The sequence below is a fragment of the Corylus avellana genome, chromosome ca11, assembly GCF_901000735.1.
Source record: "Corylus avellana chromosome ca11, CavTom2PMs-1.0".
Taxonomy (NCBI): domain Eukaryota; kingdom Viridiplantae; phylum Streptophyta; class Magnoliopsida; order Fagales; family Betulaceae; genus Corylus; species Corylus avellana.
The window spans coordinates 18,192,053-18,205,881 of NC_081551.1; positions in this window are offsets into that span (position 1 = coordinate 18,192,053).

A 13,829-nucleotide genomic window follows, 5' to 3' on the forward strand; every position below is an offset into this window, starting at 1 on the left:
AAAATAATTAAAAAATAAAATTATAAAAAACTAAGGGGTGGTTGACCATCCATTGGGGGTGGTCAAACCACCCCAGTTGGGGCTGGGGGTGGCTTCGGCCACCCCATGGCCCAACGGGGTAGTCGGGTCATCCCCAAGGGCCAAACGAAATTTTCCTATTTATGTCTGTTAGTTCTTATGTTGGCTTAATTTAGTTCCAAAATACAGAGGTTACTGTTCATGAGCTTAAACACTGATATAGAATGCTCAGAATCATATCTCCACCGTTCATAATGTAGATTCATGTGTCATGAATGTCTCTGCAAAATTTCAGCTCAATCGGATCACAAACACCCATCGTTTAGAGCTATTGATCAAGACTGGACAACATTTTCAGAATGCTGTTTCACCCATTGCATGCCCGGTCCGGACAGGCCTTCCCCATGTCCGGACCGCATTTCCAGAAACTCAAATTTTTCTCCGCAAGGCCCTGTCCGGACAGCTCATTAACCTGTCCAGACACCCCATACCTATTATGCCCAAAAAAAAGTTTTTAGTGGGCCCATGTCTAGGGTTTGATGTACTGATATATATACATCATTATAGAAGAGAGAGACACGAATTTTCACCCCTAGAGAGTTCGTCGGAGGCTGTGCTAAGAGAGATCATATGTTGTGAGTGTTAAATTGAATCTCTTAGAGTTTTAGTTATTCCTTCAATAAATCTATAGTTGAGAAGTCTATCGGAAGGGTCCGGTAAAGGAGAATCACGTTGAAGAAGATTGTGAGTAAGGAGACGAGTTGTAGGCTTGTCGATCTTACAGAGCCAAGGTCTTGCAAAGGGTTGTGAGTGTTCCTAGTGTCTGTAATCTCTGGATAATCTTTTGATAGTGATTTATTGGGTTTGGCTGCCTCGATGAGGTTTTACTTTTAGATGGGTTTCTAAAAGGTTTCCTCTTCGTAACCAAAATATATGTGTCTACCTCTTTATTGCTTTATATATTTTGGGTGATTGAATTGTTTATTGCTTCATAGTATTAATTCCGCATAAATTGTGATAAACAAGTTTTTGGAGTCGGCATAGCGTTTTTCAATTGGTATCAGAGCGGGTTCACTCTGTTTGGATTAAATTCCTGAGTGAGATCTATTGACTCCTATTTGCTATGAATACTTCTCAGGGGGAATATGATCTTATAAACTCCTTCAACAATTTGTTGAAAAAATTCACTCTTTTGAGACATCAATACACAAATTGTTTGGAGGATTTTCAAGATCTTAAACATGTGAAAGAATTTGTTGTTACTAAATTGTCTAAATCACATGCCTTGATTGATTCTTTAAATTCTGAGATGTTTGTGCTTATTAAAAAGAATATATCACTTGAGAATGATTCGAAAGAACTCTCACAAAAATTCTCTAGTGATAATCTGAAAAGTTTTTTTTGTGTAGACAACAAGCATAGTATGATTGTTGATAATGGTGTTTGCTCTACTTCGCATGCTTCTAAATCTGAAAGAAAGACCTTGTTTCTTAAGCCTATGAATGTTAAAGAAGTCAAGGTTAATACAATCTGTTTGGTTAAGGACAAAACCTCTTGTTTGAATAATTGTGTGAAGCCCAAATCTAAGACTTCTTCTAAGAAACAAACTCAAGCTAAGTTTGTTCCGACATGCCACCATTGTGGGATTATTGGTCACATCAGACCAAACTGTTTTCAGTTTAAATCCCAAAGACTTTGGACAAACTCGGCTTCTCCTAAGAAAGAAAAATGTGATATAGAGTCGGGTTTGCCTAGATCAAAGTCTAAATATATCCCTCCCCATAAAAGACAATCTTCTCAAAGGTTTGTTCTCACATGTCATCATTGTGGCAAAATTGGTCATATTCGACCAAATTGTTTTAAATTAAGACATCGTATGTGTCATAAATCTGGTCCTAAGATTGTACAAGAGTGGGTTAGGAAGGATGATACCATTCACTAATTGAGGGGGAGTGGTGGTGATTTCACCTTAATTTAGGTAAGTCAATAACATGCCTAGGATTGGTTGTTTTGCTTATTTTTGAAAATCCTAGAGCATGTTGTTTTTCTTTGCTTTGCATTTTTTTTTGCTTTCTAGTTAATGCATTGCAATTTTTTTTTTTTGTTAAACTTTTTGTATGAAGAGTGTGTACATAGTTATTTTGAGATTCTTGTTTTGAGGCGTATTCATAAAGGACTTTTCAAGAAATTCATATATCATGATCTTTGAAAGGCTTATAGATGAGATGTTGTGTGCGGACCACCAAGATTTTTGTCTACTTGCTAATCAAATGTTCATGAATGTGTCATGTCTTGTGAAGACCTAGAAGTAGTTATTAAACCAAATCATTATTTTGTAGTGGGACCTATAAGATGTAATGAAAGTTTAATGCTAAAGGACATTCATGTGTTGCCTATTGTAATCTCAATTTAAGCATGCTGTTTTTTTTTTTCTTTATGCATTGCATTTTTGTTTGTTTTGCATTTGTTTTCGTTCGTATGCATTTCTTTTGTGAAAAATTTAAAAAAGACAAAAATATGTTACTTTGATTTTTTTTTTTTTTGTCTTATGCACCTAGATAGTCCATTAATTTCTCATGTTCCTTTCATGGATGTAATTTCTTGTGTCTTGGAATGTTCTTAATATGCATGAGATGAAAATTTGTGTCAATGGACTTGTTTTTGTGGTTACCTAAAGCCTGAGCTTAAGTCACTACAAAAAATTAAATTTTTTCTGACGAACGTTTTCTGACGTGTCAGGTGGCTAGGCCCTAGCCACTCTCAGGAAATTCTGATGTGCCATGTGGCACGTTAGGAAAAGTCTCCTAAAAAAAAAATTCTACATAATTATATATTTATATATATAGGAAAAAAAAAGTTGAGGGAAAAGGGAAAAATTTCAAACAAGAAGAGAGAAAATTTTCAAAATTTCGGCCTTTTTTTTTCTTTCTTTTTTTTTTTCTTTTTTTCTGACGCGCCAAACTGGTGCGTCAGAAATTTCTGACGCGCCAATTTAGCGCGTCAGAAAATTCTGACGCATCAATTTGGTGCGTCAGAATTTTCTGACGCGTCAAACTAACACGTCAAAAAAATATTTTTTGACGTGGCAAAAATCATGTACTGTTTGCCACGTCAGAAAATAGCAATTTTTTTGTAGTGTGGTACATTTTGCCTATGCTTTTATATCTTGTGCACATTTAAGCTTAAATTGAAGTTTTGTTTCACTTTATTTGTGAGGTTTGTTAGGTAACCATATGAGGTTTTTGACTAGTCATATTTTTCAAATTGACCATATGCTAGTTCAACCTAGGGCTTAAAAATTCATGATTTCTCTTTTGTGATAAACACCAAAAGTTTAAGGACACTTTCTCAAAGAGAAAAATAAACAAAATAGTGAAACAAATAAAATCAAAAGCTCATATTTCAAAAGGAATTTATTTCACTGTGTCAAACTTGTGCAAAATGTTTTACAAAGAGAAATGTATAGGCTGAGAGTGGCTAGGCCATAGTATGATAAGGTTTGATTTTTGATTTGATATACTTGTCAAAAACCTCATGGTGGTGAAACTTTCTCCTCATTTTGTAAATTAAAATTTTTTCTCTTTGGATGGTTTACACACACACACACACCACGAAAGCATGGGTTGAAAGGAACATTTTTCTTTGCTTGGGTTAAGCAATATGAGTTTCTTGCCATTTCTAGTCTCATGTATATTTTGCATATTTGGAGCATGTTTGGGATATTCATTGTGCAATACATGAGTCATTGATGTATATATCATGTATGTTTATTTGACTTTTGAGGGAGATAAACATGTTTTGTATTTCCAGTTTCTTGTTGTTAATTGAGTCATACATTGTGGGGGAGTTTTACTGATGTTTCTTTATGATCATGCATTCTACGTCATTTTTTTTTATCATGAGTTTTATTTATGTCTTCTTGTTCCACATATGCCTTGATGTATTTTGTGAAGTGTTTCAGGAAATATGAAGACCTTTTGTCATTCTGTGACAAAAAGGGAGAGTAAATATGGGGAGATGATGGGAGTGGCTCGGCATTTTAGTTTTGTCATTGAATTACCAAATGGAGAGTTTGTTAGTTCTTATGTTGGCTTAATTCAGTTCCAAAATGCAGAAGTTATTGTTTACAAGCTCAAATACTGATATATAATGCTTAGAATCAAATCACTACCGTACATAATGTAGATTCATGTGCCATGAATGTCCCTACAAAATTTCAGCTCAATCAGACCACAAATGCCCATCGATCGGAGCTGTTGATCAAGACTGGACAGCATTTCCAAAATGCTGTTTCACCCATTGCATGCCTGGTCCGGACATGCCTTCCCCGTGTCCGGACCGCATTTTCAAAAACTCAAATTTTGCTTCGCAAGGCCCTGTCCGGACAGCCCATTAACCTATCCGGACACCCCGTACCTATTATGCCAAAAAACGTGTTTTTAGTGGGCCCGGGTCTAGGGTTTGATGTACTGATATATATATATATATATATATATATATATATATACATCATTATAGAAGAGAGAAGCACGAATTTTCACCTATAGAAAGTTCGTCGAAGGCTGTGCTAAGAGAGATCAATGTTGTGAGCGTTAAATTGAATCTCTTAGAGTTTTAGTTATTCATTCGATAAATCTATAGTTAAGAAGTCTATCAAAAGAGTTCGGTAAAGGAGAATCACGTTGAAGAAGATTGTGAGCAAGGAGACGAGTTGTAGGCATGTCGATCTTACAGAGCCAAGGTCTGCAAAGGGTTGTAAGTGTTCCTAGTGTCTGTAATCTCTGGATAATCTTTTGATAGTGATTTTCTGGGTTTGGCTGCCTCGGTGGGGTTTTACTTTTAGATCGGTTTCTAAAAGGTTTCCCCTTCGTAACCAAAATATCTGTGTCTACCTCTTTATTGCTTTATATATATTGGGTGATTGAATTGTTTATTGCTCCATAGTATTAATTCCGCATAAATTGTGATAATTGATAAACAAGTTTTTTGAGTCGGCATAGCGTTTTTCAATGTCCTCCATAGAGAGATCCTGACCATTAATTAGATATTCTCCGATTAATGGTAGCTACAGTTGAAGAATGGTAACGTTTTTTCTCATTCTTGATCAATATAACGAAAATAAAATTTTGTTTAATCATTTATTCCATAACAGTTAACATTTGATCAAATATAATAAATAACAGTTAACATTATTATTCCATAATAATGTTAGCAGACGTCGAGTTGCAGAGAGCATTGAAATAGTTCAAAAATTAAAAAAAGTATTGTCACACCATTTTCTACATAAATCCTTCATTGGGTTTGTTATAATCAAGCTACAATATCTACACGTAGAAATATGCATTTCTACATAAATTTATGCAATTTGTCTATATTTACATATAAAGAATTATAGATTACATCTTGCTTTTATTGAATCATTTGATAATACATAGGAGGACTAAATATATAGAAGTCAAAAGAAGAAAGATTTTCATACTTAAGCAATGTGGGACAAGCCTAAGGTGAGGCTTATTTATATGAGCCAATAACAAGGCATTCTCAACACTTGAGCAATGTGGGACAAGTTCACATTGCTATTCTCTAATATTCCCCTTCGAACTCAATGTGAAAACTTGTGAAATCTTAAGTTTGTTCTTTAATCGACAACGGCCGGAATCTCGTTGAAGTTGGTTGCAGTCGAGGGGGGTGACTATAATTGATGGCGCCGGATTTTGAAACATCAGCGGCTCTTAAACATAAACTTGGGCTACTATTGCCGAGATTTGAACATCGACAACTTTTGGTTGGAATGGGCCAACTATGGGCCTGAAAGGGAAGCCAACGGTGGGCTAAAATGGGTATAGGTTTTGAACAATACCACAAAGGCCAAAATCCAAATAATGGCATAACAAAAGGCCAAGAAAAATAAATTAGGCCAATCAAAGGACCAAAACAATATGGGAAACTTTTAGCCTCTTTTGACTTTTGACTTTTGATTTTTGATTTTTTTTGGAACCAGTACAGGTGCGTGGTAGTGTGTGAAAAAGCTAATTGCATGCGTGACACGTGAAATGAGGCACTCGTGCGTGTGACTCACGCGCGGAGGCTTATATGTGCCTAGGGCATGTGTCTCTCACATATGAAAGCTCACCAGGGCACGAGGAGGCGTGTGAAGCATTCGATGAGGCCGAGCTTGGCGGATCTGGACTCGTCGGTCACTGATCTTTTGATTGGCATGATTTTCGAGGTGATATACGCTTCATGTAGGCACTTGGGCGTGTTGAGAGTTGTTGCTAGCGTGTGGAAGGCCGAAAAGAGACTGGCAACACAACAAAGGTGATGCAAATGGTGGCCTCTAACCAATGAGGACCACTGTGACGGGTGTAAATAAGCCCACTTGTTTTCAGACTAGCGAAAATGACTGGTACCAACACCTAGATCGGCAATGACCGACAATGAAGTTGCTGAGGCTCTATGCAACAAAAAAAAGCTTAACTTCTATGCAACGGAAAATAAACTACAAAAAATAAACTTGCCAAAAAAAGTTTCGCGATTGTAAAAACAACCCAAAACAAAGAAAAAGAAATTATAAGGAAAAAAAAAAAAAGAAGAACTAATCCATAATCTCACAATTGGCGTTAGCCTATTAGCTATGATACCATGAAGAAATTTATGGGCTTAACTCATTTTATAAAACCGGTTCAATATGAAAGAGTTGTCAATTCTTTAACATGCCCAAGGTCTTGTCCATAGGCAATGTGAAATTATTCCTCAACACCTTCTCTCACGTGCAGGCCGATATTTTTTTTAGACTTATTACGGAGTAAGAAGTGTGGGCATCATTCATCTCGTGGTAGACAAAATTTAATTTGTATTTTTTTTGAAACACATGTAATTTAACTTTTTGGTTTTATTTATCCTTCATAAGATACAAACGGCAGCACATGAAAGTCATAAATTGAGAAAGAATATATTTAAAAAAAAAAAAACTTCTCTCCCGCCTTTTACTCTTTTATGAAAATATGTTATCTTCTTACCTATAATCCCAAAAATTCTGCTTTTTCTGCATAAATGGATTTTGTTTAGGAAAATTGTGTGAAACTCCCTAGATTGTCACCTTTATATATTCAAAGAGTAATTCTATTTCTTATCCTTTTCCATCTTCCAATATCGTGCGGAATAAAAAACCAATTCTTATATAACACATGAGATTGGGAGATAGCCGGATAGAAGAGGATAGGACGGTGAAAAATGCATTACTCATAATCAAATTTAATATTCTTTTGTCAATTAAAAATTTAGAATTTATATCATCTACCAATTACGTCTTTCGTCAAACTTTCCCTCAAAATTTTAGGGGGAAACTATGCCAGATAGCCTATTTTATGCGGCAAAACCAATAGAAAGTCACCACCTGTTAGGGTCTCTTTAATTTTCCCTGCCACTTGTTAAGAAGGCTGAAGGAGATAAGAAGGAGTAAAGCTGCGTGGAAGAAAGCAACTGTATTGAGCTGAAAAGCACAGAGGTTTGTTAGTTAGGAACTGACGCGTGAATTCCAACTGGGTGCAACTGAATGCAAGTTGCTTCAGTTAGGTCAAACACATGTGGAATTCCAGCTGGGTGCAACTGAATGCAAGTTGCTTCAGTTAGGTCAAACACGTGTGGAAATAAAAACGGTTTAATTAGTTGCAACTTTAATACTATCCTTACATTGAGTATAGATTTTCAGTAGCTTGAGGTCCTTCCAGGCGTCTGCTGAAGTCTGATGTAGCCAAAAAAATTTTATTTATTTATTTATATTTTTTAAATTGAAGAAGAAAAATATTAAAGAGAAATTCAAATTTGAAGTATTATTATTAAATTTAAAATATTAATATTAAATTTGAGGCATTAGCATCAAATTTAAGATGATCGAATTCCTTTTGGGTGATATAATCTCTAAAGGGTTAACCTTTCACCTTTAAATTTTTGTTTTGAATCCAAAAACAAGCTTTGAGGCATTAAAAATTAATATTACCTCATAAAAATTTAACAAACAAAAAAAACAAATGTTTTTTGATTTTTTATTTTAATATATGTCGCATAGCAGGACTCCTGTACATTGGCCTATATATTGTATCCGGGTCAAGGGGTATAAAAGCCCACAAACGTAACTTCAGGTTCTATATCATTTTCTCGAGTCCTGCTATCAGGTTACCAAAAGTTAGACAAGTGTCTGTCAAAGTATGATCTGACTTTATTAAAAAAAAAAAATTATAAAAAAATCTCTCTCTTCTACTAGATTTTGTTTTTTTTTAATTTTTTGTTAAATTTTAATGAATTAATATTTAGTTTCTAATGCCTCAAAATTTATTTTTAGATTTAAAACTAAAATCTAAAGGTGGAAGGTTAACTCTTTAGGGATTGTATTACGCAAAAAAAATTCGATCTATCTTAAATTTGATGCTAATGCCTTAAATTTAGTGCTAATACTTCAAATTTAATATTAATACTTCAAATTTAATTTTTTTTTTATAATATCTCTTCTTCAATTTAAAAAAAAAAAAAAAAAAAAAAAATTGACCAGACTTTGGCAGACTCTGATGGCCCCGTGCTGCCGAAAATATCAACTCCATTTTCTCGTCATTTTCCACTCTTTCACAAACAGTTCTCTGGATTTGAGATATTACAAAACCGCTTCTCTCTTTTTTGAGAGAAAATCTCTCCCCTCTTTCTAGATTTTCCACTGTCTCCTGCCGGTGCTCGGGAGGGGAGTATCCTCTTTTCCGTTCTCTGACCTCTAGTTTGATTTTCTCCCTGTCTTCCACTTTTTTCGTTGTATTTTCTTCCAAACGAGCAGTGTTGCCTCCCCACCCTGCCTCCAACGTGCCTCTCCGCCGTTCCGACCTCTCCGTTCTGACCTGGATCTGTCCGTATCTTGCCAAATCTGGTTCGGAACTGGTCAGATCTCGCTCGAATCTGTCCAGATCTGGCCCGGATCTCTAATTTTAGGGAGAAAATATCTCCCCTCTTTCTAGATTTTCTACCGTCTCCTGCCGGTGCCCGGGAGGGGAGGGATCCTCTTTTCCGTTCTCTGACCTGTAGTTTAATTTTCTCTCTGTCTTCTACTTTTTTCGTTGTATTTTCTTCCAAACGAGCAGTCTCCACCACCCAGCCTCCAACGTACCTCTACGCCGTTCCGACCTCTCCGTTCTGACCTGGATCTGTCCGGATCTAGCCAAATCTGGTCCGGAACTGGTCAGATCTCGCTCGAATCTGTCCAGATCTGGCCCGGATCCGTCCAGATTGTGTCCGGTTCTACCCACATCTGGCCCACTCGCTACCCCTCCTCACCGCCGATGTTGATGCCACTTGTTTTTTTTTTTTTTACTCTGCTGGGGTTTCTGGTTTTTAGACTTTTAGTCTTCCTGCAGTCGTTTTGTCGTGTGGGGGAGATTTTGGTAACCGAGTTCGTTCCTCGTCTCCTCATAGGGCATATTTTGGCCTATTTTTTTATTTATATTTTTCCATTGCATTTTCGATTTTGTTTGTTGTTGGAAATTCTACTCGCTCTTGGTTTCAACGCTTTTATTACAAAAAACAAGGACTTTTGGCTTTAGAGCATTCTTAGCAGCTTTCTCTCTGCATTTTCTCTGATTTTTTTCTCTTCCACATCTCTCTGGTCTTCTTCTCCGATTTCTCTCTCCCCCACGTCTTCTCTTATTTTTCTCCAACTATTGTGCTTGTAAACATATATCCACATCATAAAACACTCAATTTTTCTGATTTGCCTCTTCCAAGGTTTCCTATGGCGATCTTCGAGTCATCCTCTCTTTTCTCACTCCGGTCTGGGACCTTAAATTAAGAGTTTGGTTTTGAATTTTTTTGAGTTCTACTATGATGTGAAACAAGATATGATCATGTGGTTTGTTGGCCATGGGACCGAAGAAGAAAGAAAATGAGTTGCGTGAAAAGATGTCAATAGGAGAGAGAATTGAGTATTTTTTATATTTTAGTAAGTATATGTGATTGACAAAGGGATGAGTTTGGACTTAAAAATTCAAAAAAAAATTCACAAAATCAATTCTAATATTTTTATTTTTTATACAATATATCACATCAATTATTTTTTATTATTATTTAAAATAAAAAATTATAATAAAATATATATATATTTTTTACTTTTTTATACAAAATATATATATATATATATATATATATATATATATTTTATCTTATCACATTAATCAAATCTAGTCTATTTTCCTTTTCAAGCCCTTTCCCAATCACATATTGGATTTTTGTGATTTCTTGACATTTTTCTTAAATTCAGAAAATAGAACTGCTTATTGAGTGAGACCTACTCACCTTTTAAGTGAGCATCTAGGGTTCGTTTGATAAACGAACAATTTTGTTTTGGATTTGGTTTGATACTGTAACAAAAAGTGATTGATGTGAAAAAAAAGTAAGAGTATTTTTTTTTAAAAGTAAAAAAATAAGAATGTTTGGTATAAAAATATGAAAAAAAATTTATTTTGTAGTGATTTTTTTATTTGAATAATAATAAAAAAATGATTGATGTAATGTAAAAAGTAAGAGAATATTAAAAAAATGAAAAAGTGAGATAAATAGTATAAAGCCAAAATCATGATAAAATCGTTTATCAAACATAGCCCTACTATTTTCTTTAAATCAAATATATTCATATATTATAATCAAATTCCTTGACTTAATTTCTATAATGATATAATCGAACAATAAATGTAATAAATGAATGAATATGAAGAAGACTCCTATCACGTAGGCATTCGGAGAATCTTTGAAAATTTCTATACCGATTAAACTATCATAAAGTCGATGTACGAAACGACAAGTAGTGAGATGACACAAAGTACATGATTTGGCTTCTATGCGGTAGTGCAAACTACCGCATAGCTGCGGTAGTGCAAAACTGCACCGTTTTTGGTGCAGTTTTTGGCTACCGCAGGAAGGAATTAATGGAGGGTAATGGGTGGGCCCCACCACTCAATAAAATATAATAAATAAATTATTAAAAAATAAAAATTATAAATAAATCAATAATTAAAAAACTAAAAATATTAAAAAATTAACACAAAAAACATAGAAGAAAAAAGAAAACCAAACTTGATTTCTGGTGCTCCTCTCTCTCTCTCATTCTCACCGGTGGCAGCAGAGAACAAAAAAATTTCTGAGTCACCGAAAATTTGTGTTTCAATCTCTGGTTGTGTGCTCTCTCTCTCTCTATACATTTCCTGGCCACTTTTCCCCTCCCCAAAAATCAGGAAAAAGAAAAAAAATAAAAATAAATAGGTAGTCTCTTTATCAAGTATACTGGGGCAGTTCAAAACCCCTGTGATCTTCTGCAGGGACAGCACATCGCCATTTCTAGTGTGTGTGAGAAAGAGAAAGAGAGAGAGCACTGGGCAGCACAGAAATTTTTTTCTTTGCTGCTGCGTGTGTGTGAGAGAGAGAGAGAGCACTGGGCAGCTTTTTATCTCTGCGTGTGTGAGAGAGAGAGAGAGGGAGCACTGGAGAGGCCTGGGTTGAGCTCCGGCGGAAGGAAGTTTTAGAACCGTTATACTCTGACCGTTGCAGCTCAGGTTGAAACCAGGATAACCGCAGTTTTGGCCTTCTTGTCGGAAGGGAAATCGAATAAGAATGCTTTTGCTGCCGCACATGGAGATTTGGCAAGGCTCTGTAACTCGTGGATAGAAGGAAGAGGAGAAGAAGGAGAACTTTAAGATGCTCGTGATTTTGAAAGTTTTTTTGTTTTAATTTTTTAATATTTTTAGTTTTTTAATTATTGATTTGTATATAATTTTTATTTTTTAATAATGTATTTATTATATTTTATTGAGTGGTGGGCCCACCCATTACCCATCCATTAATTCGTTCCTGCGGTTGCCAAAAACTGCACCAAAAACGGTGCAGTTTTGCACTACCGCAGCTATGCGGTAATAGAAGCCAAATCCCAAAGTACATACATTGTTGATACGAAAAAAAAAAAAAAAAGTACATACGCTGTCGTGAAAGCAACAACATGCACGTAGCCGACTTTGAATTGACTATCTGCTGCAGTTTTTATTTTCTACTTGTAGTAACTTCTTTTTTGAATTGAATTATTTTTATTTTATTCTTTCTCTTACTATTTTGACATCCTATATATCATCAATATTTAAAGACGATAATCCAATCCAGTAAACTCTTAGATAGCCTTTTAAGATATTTTCTAGGATTATATTTAAAATTTGAATTATTTCCGTAGGTTAATTTAATTCGTATATACACGGTTTCTTAATTATTGCCTGATTTTAAGTCTGAATCTTGCAAAGGTTTCTTCTTTATCTAAAATTGAAAAAGGAAAAAAGTTCAAAAAAATAAAAAAAATAATAAAAAATAATCGAATTGGATTTATTACTTGCAATACGTACATGGCATTCAATGAGGTTTTTTTTTTTTTTTTTTTTTCAAGCAGTTTGCATTTGTGTTCAAATTAATGCATATGTACATATGTGTTTCTCAACCAGTAGATTCCAATGTTTATATATATATATACATATATATATATATATATATATTGTTCGAGCCTAAAAAATCATCACAACACGTAAAGTAAATAAAGGAGGGGACACAAATTAAATTCAACTTTGCCACAGCTGCTTAGTCATAATAATGATATATGGTAATGAAAATGAAAGGAAAACGTTTCTTACTTGATTTAACCCACAAAATACAAACTCCCTGAAAGTAAATATAAATAACGCTCCTATAACAAGGTGTTTCAGCCGTCGTCGGAAAGCGTTCCTGTAATCTTCGCCAGCAGATCGTCATCGGACAGCGTGCCGGTAATCTCCGCCATCACGACCTCGCGTAGATTGCACCCAACGATCTGGTTTGGAGGGTCTGTTAAATTAGGGTATTATATATAGTGGAGAACGAAGAGATTACAGACTCTGTAGATTCTAACGCTATTACTATAATCATAAGAAGAACAAGAACGAGAACAAGAACAAAAGGAAAAACTGACAGCTGCGGATTGAAATCATGACCTAATTAAGGTTTGGTAGGGTTAGGAGCACTCGGTGGGACGTAAACTCTCTCCAGAGAGTAATGAATGGGTCTAGATTCAGAGACATTCATGTGCATGGTGATGGTGATAATAACGAAAAACACTACTTTCAATAGTACTACTCGAACCATTTTTTCTAGTCTGCCTTTCATGTTTGAACAGAGTTACAGAGATCGAGGGAGGGAGAGGGTTACAGAGATCGACGGAGGAAGAGGGTATTTATCTGAGAGCCGGTGATCAATGCAGGCGTGGTGAGAGAGAGAGAGAGAGAGAGCTGAGAGGGTTGGGGTGGCGGTATTCCGTAGATGATGGAGTGTATTTGTAGAGCGTATATATTCAAACCCACCGGTCAGTGGTGGAGCAGGTATGGGCTGGCTTTTTTTTTTTTTTTTTTTTTTTTTGTTCTTTTTTCTTTATATATTATGTCACAAAATCTAGATCCATCAAACTTTTTATCTTATATTAATTAATAAGATAATGTGTAAGCATTAGTACTTTGGCGGAGCACATGTCGGCCAGAGATGGGCATGGTCCCCCCAAGAAATCTTTTTTGAAAAAAAATTAAAGAGGATCAGCATTAACTTATTGAGAAGTTTTTTTTTTATTTATTTAAATTGTGCCCCTCCATTCTTTTGAAAACTCATTTGTTTTTTTCTAAATAGGACCCAATGTACTGCAACTTGCCCCTTCCATATTAAAAAAAAAAAAAATTAGTTTATGTATTTTTTGGGCCTTTGGCGGCTGCATGGTATGATATTAT